The sequence below is a fragment of the Spea bombifrons genome, chromosome 5 (assembly GCF_027358695.1).
Source record: "Spea bombifrons isolate aSpeBom1 chromosome 5, aSpeBom1.2.pri, whole genome shotgun sequence".
In the NCBI taxonomy this organism is placed as follows: Eukaryota; Metazoa; Chordata; class Amphibia; order Anura; family Pelobatidae; genus Spea; species Spea bombifrons.
The window spans coordinates 1,195,344-1,205,856 of record NC_071091.1 but is presented as its reverse complement, the minus strand read 5'-3'; positions in this window follow the sequence as shown (position 1 = coordinate 1,205,856).

Genomic DNA, 10,513 nt, shown 5'->3' with positions numbered 1-10,513 from the left:
GTCATTAAAGGAGCGAATGAGACGACAGAGCGGCTGAGGGTCCCGGGGAGCGGAGCGGCAGCTTTAACGGCTTCAAATATTCACTATTTTCATAATTTTTGGTTTTGAGGCTTTATTAGTACCGAGTTTGTGTGTTTTTAGCCCATTATGCCGGGGGGGGGGTCTCTAACCCTCCGAGTCTTGAACCGGTCACAGGGTGAAGCGGGCAGCCGGGACGAGGAGGTCTGTTGCATGCTGGGAAATGTTTGTTTGTGGGCCATTTGTAATAAGAAGCAAAAGAAACAAAATATCCTTCAAACCCCCAAATTCCTATTTCCTTTGCCAATAATTTGTAATTTTATAAACGGTAATTATCAGTAAAAGTGAATAAATTAACATTATTCTAATAAATCCTCTAATGAGTCATTAACCCCTGAGGGTCAGACTCAACCCCCCCCGCCCATTAACCCTTTAATAGCCGATTGGTTCTAATAACGGTCGTTATGGAAACCGTGACTGGTCAGGAGGTGAAGAGATTCCGAATGGAGTCACCTGCGTTCAGGCAGGGATTCCAGCTGTGATAAAGCAGGGAGAAAAGCACCAATCAGGAAGCTCAGATATCATTAAATCAGAGGAGGGTCGGCTCCAGACTGTGTGACCCCAGAATCTGCCCCTTCACCCCGAGACTGGGGTAAAAACCCAGAGAATCTGCACAAGACGACCTCGAGACCGGGGTAAAAAAACCTGGAGACTTTTCCATACCCTAATACTCCTGTAACAGCGAAAGTATTGGAACCGGTGCAGGACTCAGGAGGGAGAAGGCCTTTCGTGGACCTGGCGGGGATTGCCAGGCGTGTAACGTTCATGCATCACGCGTGTGCGCTGTCTGTACCAAACCTTCCCTCACTGGGCTCAAAGCCACGCAGCGTTTTCACCAATCGTTCTAACCGGCTGGCATGTAGGGGGCATCTGGTCTGTGGGGCTGTTAGGGGCCCTGAGCTGTGGGGGGGATTGTAGGAGGCCTCTGGTGTGTTGGATCTAAGGGCTAGGATGTGAGGAGGCCCTGGAGTGTGAGGAGTGGGGTGTAAAGGGCCACTGGAGTGTGGGGTGGGATGTGAGGGGCCCTTGGAGTGTGAGGTGAGGTGTGAGGGGCCCTTGGAGTGTGAGGGGCCCTTGGAGTGTGAGGTGAGGTGTGAGGGGCCCTTGAAGTATGAGGTGGGGTGTGAGGGGCCCTTGGAGCATGAGGCGGGGGGTGAGGGGCCACTGGAGTGTGGGGTGGGATGTGAGGGGCCCTTGGAGTGTGAGGCCGGGTGTGAGGGGCCCTTGGAGTGTGAGGCGGGGTGTGAGGGGCCCTTAGAGTGTGAGGCGGGGTGTGAGGGGCCCTTGGAGTGTAAGGTGGGGTGTGAGGGGTCCTTGGAGTGTGAGGTGGAGTGTGAGGGGCCCTTGGAGCGTGAGGCGGGGTGTGAGGGGCCCTTGGAGCGTGAGGTGGGGAGTGAGGGGCCCTTGGAGTGTGAGGCGGGGTGTGAGGGACCCCTGGAGTGTGAGGCGGGGTGTGAGGGGCCCTTGGAGTGTGAGGGGCCCTTGGAGTGTGAGGTGGGGTGTGAGGGGCCCCTGGAGTGTGAGGCGGGGTGTGAGGGGCCCTTGGAGTGTGAAGTGGGGTGTGAGGGGCCCTTGGAGTATGATTCGGGGTGTGAGGGGCCCTTGGAGTGTGAGGCGGGGTGTGAGGGGCCCTTGGAGTGTGAGGCGGGGTGTGAGGGGCCCTGGCATGTACTGCTGTAAATGTAATTGATATTCAGGTCACGTGGCAGCCGAGCACCCCTTACCCAGTAATCCGTTATATCTGCCCGGTGACTGGGGCATCACCGACTACCCCGCGGAATTTACCCCGACGCGACGCGCTGGGAGCATCCATTAGATAGACGAAGCCAAACGCACCGAATATCGGGGGATTTGGATTTTTCTTGTTTTCTAAGACAAAAGATGGCAGATTCTGCTGGGATTTACCCCTTTTCTGGGCAGTTATTGGCGCGCGCGGAGACCCCCAAAATGCCAAACGTACCCCTCAGGTAGCCAACCTAATAAACAGGGCGAAGATTAACCCTTTCACTGCCAGGTACAGCTAATGGTGTCAGCCGGTACCGATCCGGCGGCACGGGGGGGGGCTCGGTACCTTCCCGGTGCATCAGACGCACGGCAGGGGGAGGCTCGGTACATCTACAGCCAATGGATATTGGAGGATGCATGCAGGGAAGGGGTTAATAGGGGTGTTAATGGGGCAGAAAACATTACATGGAGGGGCATCTACCCCGCAATCTATGGGTAGAACCCCCAGTAACCTGCCCCAGAATCTGACAGCTAAATGGTTAATGGAGATCCAGACGATCCCAGTTAGGGATCCCCCAGCAGGGGATTTAACCCCAGGATCTGACAGCAGCCCCTCCGTCTAACGCATCGCTGGGTGGACTGTGGCCCCCAGGGGCCCCGGCACGGAACCCACACTGCGACATGCTCCGATCGCGCAAACATACGCCAGATCGCAGCAGATCCTTAGACCTACCTGCAGAGATCCCTCCGGGGCCGCTGAGAATCGGTGCAGAGAGCAGAGCCGCCAGGATCCAGCGAGTGATAGAGGAATCCATGGTGGGTATGATCTGGGCATGTGATCTGCTGCAGGAGGCTGGCGGGGAGGGGGTTAATCAGCGATCCCCTGCAGGATCCCGAAACAGAGAGCAGGAACGGGCTGCAGGGACATGCTGTGCCCGGTGCCCCCTACACGCCCGGTGCCCCCTACACGCCCGGTGCCCCCTCTGCCAGTGCCCGGGGTCCTCTCCACCCACTGCAACTCCGCTAACAGCCCACGGCCCCCCTCTCCAACCTGCTGTCCTCTCTCAGGTACCCAGGGTCTCTCCCTTTAGTCCGGTGGCCCCTGCGTCTGTAGCCCGGTGGCCCCTGCGTCTGTAGCCCGGTGGCCCCTGCGTCTGTAGCCCGGTGGCCCCTGCGTCTGTAGCCCGGTGGCCCCTGCGTCTGTAGCCCGGTGGCCCCTGCGTCTGTAGCCCGCCTCACACAGCCCAGCACTGCCGCTGCCAGAGAGTAATCCTTCGCAGGCAGATGGAGGGTGGGGAGAGGGGCTGAGGATGGATGGAGGAGGGGGCTGTCTGCGGGGGGCTTTGGACCATCTCTACCCTCCACCGACCGCCTTCTCCGCGCTAATCAATTGCTCTTTAATTAACCGCCAATTACTGCTCCCGATTTACGGCCGCAGCTCGCCTGGGAGGGCAGCGAATTCACCTCGGCCAACCCCGGGTGTGCGGGGAGCAGAAATGCCTCAGCTGTCCGTCTGTGGGGGTAAAGCGGCAGCCCCAGAAACCGCGGGACCCCCGTGATCCGAGGTCTAATCTCTGCAGCGAGATTGCAAGCTCTTCAGCCCAGAGCCGTCAGACACCTCATGCTCCAACTACCACCGTACGGGTTCCCGGGGTCGCACCTCTGCCCCTCGGGTGTTACCGAGGGGCAGGCGATTCACCCCCACCTGCTCCATCACACATCTGCATTAATAGGGCCTGAGGGTGGTGGGGCAGGAAGGTATTTGCCCCTCATCATACCCCCCCACCCTACCCCTCATCATACCCCCCCACCCTACCCCTCATCATACCCCCCCCCACCCTACCCCCCCATCATACCCCCCCCCCCACCCTACCCCCCATCATACCCCCCATCATACCCCCCCCACCCTACCCCTCATCATACCCCCCCACCCTACCCCTCATCATACACCCCCACTCTACCCCTCATCATACACCCCCACCCTACCCCTCATCATACCCCCCCCACCCTACCCCTCATCATACCCCCCCTACCCCTCATCATACCCCCCCTACCCCTCATCATACCCCCCCCACCCTACCCCTCATCATACCCCCCACCCTACCCCTCATCATACCCCCCCACCCTACCCCTCATCATACCCCCCCACCCTACCCCTCATCATACCCCCCCACTCTACCCCTCATCATACCCCCCCACCCTACCCCTCATCATACCCCCCATCATACCCCCCCCACCCTACCCCTCATCATACCCCCCACCCTACCCCTCATCATACCCCCCACAAGACTCAAACCTTAATCAGTCGTTGGTCTCGTCTTAGATTCAGGAGCCGTATGTCTATCCCGCGCATGTTTAATCCCCTCACTGTATTACCCCCTACCACCTCTGCTGGGAGGCTGTTCCACTTATCTACCATCCTTTCAGTAAAGTAGAGCTTAGGTGTAAATTCAGCGTGATGAGGGAATGGTTAAAGCCCCGGGGCAGTTACTGGGTGTCGGGGTATCTTCGGGCCCCCGGGGAGGCCGCGTTTGGGCTCCTGGAGTCTGGGAGGCAGGAAGTTGGGTGAAGTTCAATGTTGTGAAGACTCAGCGTGAAGATTCGTTAACAACAAACAAAGCCTCCAACGCAGCAGACGCTCGCAGACTCCGCGCCCCCACGCAGCTGGTAGAAGAGCTGACAAGCAGCGCCGCCGCGTGCCGAACCGACAGGTAGCAGTCCGTGGGGGCCAAGGAGTGGAGGCCGGATGGGCTGGTGCAGATGGCAGTGAAATGGGCTTTTCCAGCATGGAGACCCCGCAGTTCTGAGCGTCGCCGCGGGAATCGCGGGGCAGGAACCCTGTTTATTGGCCGAAGGGACTACAGGGGGCTCCGAAACCGAGGACGACGGCACCAAATGGGTTAATAACACTAACTCGTGAGTGGCCCCCGAGGATCGACCCTCTCCGGCAAAATGAACGCATTTAACTGCAGTGGGAGGGGGTAACTAGGCTAGTGGGGTATTAAGGGGCAACTGCAAGCAATACAGGGCCCTTCATTAACAAGATGCTCCCCACAAGGGCCGGGAGGACGGGACGGGGCCCTACGTGGCCATGCGGGCCGCTGTGTGGGTATCGGGGGGGGGCAGGTGGTTCTGCCCCCGGGGGTGTGTGGGGATCACGCTGGGCGGTGCGCGGCCGACCGCATTGTGCTGCACAGCTGCGCGGGGAGACAATTCCGTGGGTCACGTGGCTTCTTCCTCCCCACAGCGGGGGGGGGGGAGAGTAAAGGAATCTGCCTGGGAACAGGTTGGAGGCAACTGCCCCCTCCCCACGGGCAGATACAGGGGGGGGGCACTAGAATACATCAACCCCACCCCTCCCCCGGTATAAAGACAGATACGGGGGGGGGTTATACGGTGGATTTGGGGCAGATAGGAGGGGTAAGTGCAGCATAAAAACCCCCCAGAGCTTCCCTGGGACCCCCGGGAGGATTCGGGGAACACGATGAAGCTGCCACCATTAACCCCTTACATTCCAAACCACGCAGCCATAAGAACCCCAACCCTCTTTATTCCGCAGTTAATGTCGGTGAGAGGGCGTCATCCCCTGACCTCATGCAGGTGCAGTCTGACATCACTGCATGCTGGCCACACCCACCGCGCCAGCCCAGACGTAACCAATGGGGGTCACCCCAAGTCCGCGGTGCCCCGAGAAAAAAAAAGATTAAAGGGGATCCATGTCACCTGTGGTCAAGCAGAGACTTCCGGAGCCTCCGCATCATAAAGAATGTCCCCGGGGGTCCGAAGGAGAAGAATACGAAGGCGTCGGCTCCAGACTGTGTGACCCCAGAATCTGCCCCTACACCCCGAGACTGGGGTGAAAACACGGAGAATCTGCCCCTTCAGCCCGTTATACATAATTCTGGTGAAAAATTTGAAAATGGTCTTATCACCATAGTAACCAATGCAACATTCCTGCTGATTGGAGCTTTCCGCTAGTTGCTATGGTGATGAGATCACTTTTTAAACCTTGGAACAGGATCCGTTTCAATGCGTTACCTCCGCCCCGGAGACGGTATTCATCCGGTAACATAAAGGGTTAATTCTCCTTCCTCGGTAATAAAATACAGAATTATTCGCATTTCAGAGAAATTGGCCCAAAAAAGAAAAAATGAAATGAAATTTTCTGACACCTCGAAAAAGAAAAAGTGAATTATTCAAAGAATAAAATATTTATTCTCCCAAATGTATAAAAAAAGGAATTCTCCTGGATTAATTAATAAATAAACAATTTCTTACAGATTAATAAAGAAAATCAATAAATTCTCCCAAATAAATACATTTCCTGGATTAATAAATAAATGAATAAATGATATAATAATAAATTCTCCCGGATTAATAGATTTTCCTGGATTTTAATAAATACATTTTTACAGATTAATAAATAAATGCATTTCCTGGATAAATGAAGAAATGTCCGGGTGGGGGGGGTGCTCGTTTCATGTCGTTTGGGGTCTTTTTCCTATTCTGTCCAGAGCTGTGCGGACCGCCATTCACTGCCTGGGACACAAAGGAGCTTCGGGGGGCTACGGGGAGGGGGGGAGCGGGGCAAAGAATCCCGTGAATAGAATTAGGGTAAAAGGATGGGAAGTGGAGACGTTATGGGGGGCTTTGGATGAAAGGGTTAAATATATATATGTGCAGGAGACCCCGATGGCGTCTCTCTAGCCAGCGGTTTAATCGCATAAAACAACAAACATTAAAGCAGCTTTTTTTTGGTTTCTATGGCAACAGCCTATCAGCGTCCACTTTTGTGTCATGTGATAATTAAAGGGGCCCCGCCTGCTTTTCATATTAAGGACCCTGGAAATATTAACCCTTTAATGGCCAACTGTGAAGATTTTAGCAGCGTCTCGCCAAACGTGTCACCCAAATGACTCTAATGCCGGTCGTCATGGAAACGTTGTCATTATTTAAAGATACACTTAATGGAGTCACCTGCATTCAAGCAGCGACATCAACCGTACATACTGGGGACACCAACTGGGGGTCTATATATGATCCCAGCAGGGGGGGGTCAGACTGCGTGACCCCCACAATCTGCCTCCGAGAGAGGGGTAAAAACCCTGACAGGAAACGTCCATCCGGTCCTGCAGGGCTCCACGGTCTCCGTTTCCCGTGAGATTTCCCGGCAGTAAATCCGGTGTTTCGCACACTAAGAGCCGGTACCGGCCTGAGCTGCCGGCAGACGCCCCGCACAGAAAGCCGGCGATACATTTTGTGACTTTCTGGAGCGCACGTCGGACGCCATTTGGGGCATCCATGTTTATTTGCACGCGACGCGCGAGGACCGGTTCCGGGCGGGGAATATTTTCCGGCGAGACGGTTATTGTCGCCGAAGAAAGAGCTATTGGCGGGACGGGTCCGACTCTCAGCAGGGTTGGCCTTTCTAATGCTGCGTTTAGTTAAAAAGCAGGTGGAACTGCAGCTTCACCCACAAACGACTCCTTAACTCTTTCCTCCCCGCGGGGTTCCCTTACATTATCGCGAGGAACGACCATTCCTGCAAACTCAGCGGTAATTCGGTTATCGGACTCCGCTGCCGGTGGTCACGGCGTCCTCTCATTGGCCGCACCGAGCGGCACCGGGAATTATCACGGGGCGTAACGTATAGAATGGAATGCTCCAGTCAGGAGAAATGTTTTGTTGCTATGGTGATAAGGCCAGGATCTCTTGATGCATTACTGTATATATATAAATGTTTCGGGACGATCTGAGGGGATTAAACATGCATGGGACAGACATCCGGCTCCTGAATCTAAGACGAGACCAACGACTGATTAAGGTTTGAGTCTTTACAGCGGGAGAAACGGGCGACTAGACGGGGGCCGAATGGGGCCGATCTGCCGGCGGGTTCTGGGTTTCTAAGGCCAGTAAAGACTACGCTGGCAGCAGATGTTTTCTGAGGTTTTCATTTATTTTGGACGCGTTTGAAGCTCAGGATGTGAGGGGGGGGGGGTTGGGGGGCGAATTCTCTGCGATTCCTGAATTTCCAGATGTTTTTAGACTCGGACGTCACCCAAAATCAGTGAGGGGGGGGGCGGCAGTGGATGGGGGCCGGGGGGGCCACTATTTTTTTGTATAAAGATAATGAGACAATCTCGAAAGAAGCTTTACAGTTAATCAAGATAATTAACCCTTAACGGAATCCTAGGCAGCGGGGTAACAGAGCTGCCCCTCTCTAAGGCGCGTAGCCGGCGGATCCTGGGAGTCGGATCAGGGTTTTGGCGAACACCCCACCCTGGAGAGCCTTAAAGGGACAGACAGACCATAAAAGTCATGTGACCCCCCCCCCCCAGCTCCACAGACTGATGGAAGAAAGCAGTGAGCGGTCAGGATTACACGCAGACAGACACGCGTGGCACACGCTATGATCTTACTGCAGCGTGCGGTCTCGTGTATCCAGCAGTTACACGGGAGGTGCCGGCCGGGGCTGCCTGGACAGGCGGAGGATCTAAAAAGCAGGACGTTATTCCCACGCTTCAAAAATTGCATGAAAATTAGGACTTCCTGGCAGAATCTGGGACTGTTGGGAGATATGCATGACGACATAACCACTGGCTTTGTGGCATACACCCGCCGGCAGGACTTTGGGCCGGACACGGACACCCTGCTCAATAACCGAGACCCATCTATAAATGTGAAACTGCAGCCCCATCCGATGTCGAGTTACAACTCCCATGACACTCAGCCAGCCCTTAATAGAGCATCCGCTGCCCGCAGGCTGTGGGAATTGGACGGCTGCTCAGAGCCACCGATACAGAATATTCCATCCAACGTCTCCAAACAAGATTTAGGGATTATGACATCATCAGAATAACTTCATTTATAATAAAAATACCAATACGGCTCGCTGATTTATCTATACATTATACAGGGGCCGGTCACTGATTTATCTATACATTATACAGGGGGCCGGTCACTGATTTATCTATACATTATACAGGGGCCGGTCACTGATTTATCTATACATTATACAGGGGGCCGGTCACTGATTTATCTATACATTATACAGGGGCCGGTCACTGATTTATCTATACATTATACAGGGGGCCGGTCACTGATCTATACATTATACAGGGGCCGGTCACTGATCTATACATTATACAGGGGCCGGTCACTGATCTATACATTATACAGGGGCCGGTCACTGATTTATCTATACATTATACAGGGGCCGGTCACTGATTTATCTATACATTATACAGGGGCCAGTCACTGATTTATCTATACATTATACAGGGGGCCGGTCACTGATTTATCTATACATTATACAGGGGCCAGTCACTGATTTGTCTATACATTATACAGGGGCCGGTCACTGATTTATCTATACATTATACAGGGGCCAGTCACTGATTTGTCTATACATTATACAGGGGCCAGTCACTGATTTATCTATGCATTATACAGGGGGCCGGTCACTGATTTATCTATACATTATACAGGGGCCGGTCACTGATTTGTCTATACATTATACAGGGGCCGGTCACTGATTTGGCTATACATTATATAATGTATAATGTGCAGCGACAGCCAGCAGAGGCCGCAGGAACCGTCTCCCTGTGAATCCGGTGCATGACTCACCACTAGGTGGCGGTGCCGGGTAACGATGCTGATGTCAGCTGCTTGCTGTAATTAACCAATCACAGACGATCAGACGTCCCCCTCGGTACCGCCCACATCATCAAAAGGTGACAGTAACAGAGTACCCAGAACGCATCGTTACAAATGAGCGATTCTTCCCCATCGCAGATTTTGGCACTAATTTTTTTGGTGGATATTCAAAGGGTTTTGTTTTTTTTTTTATATAAATTTTTTTTTTTTTTACATTTTTTTTATCGAAGCGAGAAGCGCGTTCGTGTAACGCTGTAATACAAACCAAAAAAAGTCACACGAAATATGTGTTTTTTTTTTATAAAAGAAACCATTTTATTATATTTCACAAGTCTGGGGGGCCGAGATCCAGGAGTCCTAAACACGACACCTAAACTAGAGCTGAGAGGAGCGCAGCGGCCGCAAAACCCCAAAAAAACTCAAAGTACCGCCAGAGACGGCGATTCCATTTATAAAAACATTCAACCGAAATCCTAGAAAATTCAACGAGATTCCGCAGGGAGAGGGGAGGACACCGCTGGGGGGGGGACTGGGGCGGCATTGCCCCCGCGGTGCACGGCGTGGGGTAACGGGGACCTCCAGCCTCGCAGGCAGTTTTCAGAGGGTTTCCATATAGAATCACTTTTTCCTCCCCAAGTTATAGGTGGTAAATGGGCTTTTCCAGCATAACAGCTGCATTGGGTGATTCCATTTAAATGCCCGGCCCGCTGCCCCCGTATATCGCATTCATATAATATAATATAATATATATGCAACGCGTATGCGGATAACATTCTAAGACACCGCATGAGGGCACCGCAGGCTTCGGCGGAGACGCCGGGTACTTTTGCCGCCCAGTAGAGGTAGATTACAGACATTTACCCCACCCCGAGAGACGCTACCCGACGAAAAACCCCCCTCTAACGCATTTTACCCCTAAATCCTGAGAGGGGAGCGAGTCGTTACAGACTTAAATCCCCTCGGTGCCGGGCTGAGAGTCATGGGAGTCGCAGATCTAAAGAGAAAGCGGCAAACCTTTGGAGGACCCAAAACCCAGCAAAACGAGGCGACAGCC